This window comes from Lipotes vexillifer, unplaced genomic scaffold, assembly GCF_000442215.2.
Source record: "Lipotes vexillifer unplaced genomic scaffold, Lipotes_vexillifer_v1.1 C27259744, whole genome shotgun sequence".
Lineage (NCBI taxonomy): Eukaryota > Metazoa > Chordata > Mammalia > Artiodactyla > Lipotidae > Lipotes > Lipotes vexillifer.
Genome location: NW_006784854.1, coordinates 1 through 3,847, shown reverse-complemented (window position 1 = coordinate 3,847; position 3,847 = coordinate 1). Strand labels below are relative to the sequence as shown.

At 40.4% G+C, this 3,847-nt stretch overlaps 1 non-coding gene across 1 annotated transcript; it reads right to left on the bottom strand.

The window, feature by feature from the left end:
- Positions 1–219: 219 nt before the first annotated feature.
- Positions 220–292, bottom strand: TRNAG-CCC (transfer RNA glycine (anticodon CCC)). Its single transcript has one exon. It is a non-coding gene; the product is annotated as a tRNA-Gly (tRNA).
- Between the last annotated feature and the right edge of the window lie 3,555 nt (positions 293–3,847).

The following is a 3,847-nucleotide window of genomic DNA, read 5'->3' as shown; positions in this document are numbered from 1 at the left end:
CCGTGTCCCCCGCATCGGCAGGCGGACTCTCAACCACTGCGCCACCAGGGAAGCCCTGGAAGGTTCATTTTTTTGTTCTAATGGGATAATTTTATTTTTTTCATTTATTTACTTTAAAAATATTTATTTATTTATTTGTCTGTGCCGGGTCTTAGTTGCAGCACGCAGGATATTTTAGTTGAGGCATGTGAACTCTTAGTTGTGGCATGTGGGATCTAGTTCCCTGACCAGGGATCGAACCCGGGCCTACTGCATTGGGAATGCAGAGTCTTAGCCACTGGACCACCAGGGAGGTCCCTAATGGGATAATTTTATAATGAACATAATCCTCAATTTCTTTGGATATTGTCATAATTCCATACTATGATTGATGATGAAATTCATCTATTTTTCTTTTTGTATACTTTACGTTTAACCTGGCATTATAAAATACAGTTTACATACTACTTGATTTGTCACCTTTAATGATACCTTAAAGATGAAATATCAGTGAACTACTACTATTTTCTACTTTTCTGTCAGTAAAATATTTGGTTACAGCTTTCATATACACATCACCAATACTCTAGTGATATTTTTTGCCCAGCATTTGACTTTCTTCTTTCCTCCCTCCCTCCCTTCCTCCCCTCCTTCCTTTGTTTCTTTTTGTTTGTATTAATTGTCTATAGACCCTTAACCGTGTTGTCTGTTTGGGTTATGCATCTTTGAAGAAAATGAGTTTTCCTGGACTAGCTATCTTGGTGGGTATGCATGTCGGGGGACCCCAGGGCCATGTGCCCACTGGCAGGTATTTACCTAAGACTCGAGGTTTTGCATTTACTCTTCCCCACCTCCTTTTTAAAATTTATATATTTTGGGCTGCTTTGGGTCTTCGTTGCTGTGCACAGGCTTTCTCTAGTTACCTTGAGCGCAGGCTTCTCATTGCGGTGGCTTCTTTTGTTGCGGATCATGGGCTCTAGGTGCGCGGGCTCAGTAGTTGTGGCTCTCGGGCTCTAGAGCACAGGCTCAGTAGTTGCGGCGCACGGGCTTAGTTGTTCTACGGCATATGGGCTTAGTTGTTCCGCGGCATATGGGATCTTCCCAGACCAGGGATCGAACCCGTGTCCCCTGAGTTGGCAGGAAGATTCTTAGCCACTGTGCCACCAGGGAAGTCCCTTCCCTGCCTCCTTTGATAAGGAGCTGTTCACAGTGATGTCATAACTGCTACAGGCAAAGTGCTTCCTGAAAATATGGCTTGTCCAGTCTTTTGGTTTGCTTGGCCTCCTCTGCTTCTCAGAACTAAACTGTAGACTTTTTCTTTTTTTTTTCATTTATCATTTTGCAATGAAATATGAAGATTTAGCTTTTGCTCACACATACCCTGCACATGGACACTTCTCACCCGCACACCCTCTCCCCATTCTATTGGATCGATTTTTGGTTGAATCAGTGTTCAGTGCTTACAGTCTTCTGACATATAAACTCTTTTTACAGCTGAGCCGTGAAGTATGTTATGATTCCTTTTCCTTTCCTGCACACCTTATTATTTGCTTTGTTTTCTAGAGGCTTATCTCCAAACTCTCACCCAAACTCTCTTCTCAATATGTTAACAAATGAGGCGTTCAATTTAGCCTTGAATGAGTCCATTCCGGAGCTTTCTGAGCTGCTCTTGTCTGTATTGGTTGATCTCTGAGACTGGAGCAGAGCTGTATTGAGATACGTCCCCACTCGTACTGCAGGCATTCCCTCCACCCTCTCTCTTAATGTGGAGCCCCCTTATATGCTACATTTTCTCTTTTCCTTAGTTTGTTCCCATATTTTTGGTGGAGCACAAAGTTCAGGAGCTAATTTTATGAAATTAAATACATGTCTGAAAAGATATTGGTTCTACTACATACTTGAATGACAGTTTCTAGTTGGAAATAATTTTTCCTCAGAATTCTTAAGGCATTGCAACGTTGTTTTAAAGCTTCCAGAGTTGCTATTGAGAAGTCCAAGGCTACTTATCGATCTGATTTTTGAATGTTTGTGTGCAGCCTGTGCCGACCTTCCCCAGCAGAAGCTTTAGTTCTCTTTGTCACCAATGTTCCTATAATTATCCTTTTTAGTTCCACTGACACACTGGACAGATGCCCAGGTCTCATTCCAGTTTCCAAATAGTGGTTGCGACCATAGAGAGTGAGCATGAACTTAAACCTGGGATTCTTTTTTAAAAATAGCTTTTTTTATACCAAAAAAATCATATGTATTAATAGATCTATATATATAGCATATATATGTTGTTACATGACTGTATACATTTGCCACAACTCATAGAACTATAAAAAACATAAATATATATTTCACGATTTCCCCAGTCCTTGTCCAAAAGGACATATGGCCATTTACTCAGATGACAGCACACTGAGGAATGCCCAGCTCTTCTGAGGACTGGGAGACGCAAGGTCCTAGTTGACATTGATACACAGAGACCCAGCATGTATTGGGTTGGCCAAAAAGTTCATCCGAGTTTTTCTGTAGCATCTTACCAATACCATGGCCTGCTTTTGGAGTAGGGGGACCAGGTAGTAAGTGCAGCCCTGGCCCAAGTCCATCTCGCTGAGGGTCCACTGATCGGCAGACCCGCCTGGTGGTCATTTCCCCTTCCTTTAACATACAATCAGGATCTACACAGTTGATAGTTAAAGGAACCCCAACAATGGGTCCTCACCCCATGGTAATAGAGCCTTTAAGGCACAGTGGAGTATGAATTATTTTGTGTCAGATTAGCTGTCAAAGCTTCATGCTTGGGACTTCCCTGGTGGTCCAGTAGCTAAGACTCTGAGCTCCCAATGCAGGGGGCCCAGGTTTGATCCCGGGTCAGGAAACTAGATCCCACATACCACAACTAAAGATCCCGCAGGCCGCAACTAAAGGATCCCGCAGGCCGCAGTGAAGATCCCACGTGCCGCAACTAAGACCCAGTGCAGCCAAATAAATAAATAAATATTTTTTAAAAAAGCTTCATGCTTATTATGTAATGACACTGTAATAGTGCTAAAAGAACACAATATGTCACATTACCAGATTAAGCAGTCACCACAGTAATTCCAACTCATAGGAAAGCAAACTTCAAAAACATTAGAAAATTTAAAATATTTCATCACAGCAGAATTTCTTCACAAAAATGAAAAATGAAAACAAGGCTGCAACCGAAGTAAGTTCCTGAGTGGTTCGTTTGTAGGCCAAGCAAGGAAAGCCATTTACCAATGGAGAGTTAATTGTGTTTGCTTGCAGCAGTCGATGAAAAATGTATCCAAAGAAAATAAATTAGCCTTTCAGCAAGAACAGTTGTTCGAAGAGTTGATATTGGGAGCAACATCAAGTCAGTTCAAAAACAAGGCAAATGATTCGAGTGGTTTCCCTGGGCTCTTTCCTCTGAAGTCTACTTTGGTTACTAACATAGCCACTCCAGCTTGCTTTTGATTAGTATTTGTATGGCATATCTTTTTACATCCCTTTACTTTTTTTATAATGGTAAAGAAAAACCATTGCGTAACATTTACCATCTTAATCATTTTTAAGTGTATAGTTCAATAGTAAGTGTCTGCACGTTGTTTTGGAACAGATCTCCAGAACGTTTTCATTTTTATGTTTTATTTATTTTTTATTCTAGTTTTATTGAGATATAATTGATGTACAGCACTGTATAAGTTTAAGGCGTACAGCATAATGATCTGACTTTATCATGAATTGATTACCACAAATTTAGTGAACGTCCATCATCACATATAGATACAAAATTAAAGAAATAAAAAAAAAAACATTTTCCTTGTGATGAGCACTCTTAGGATTTACTCTTTTAACAACTTTTTTTTTTTTTTTGGGG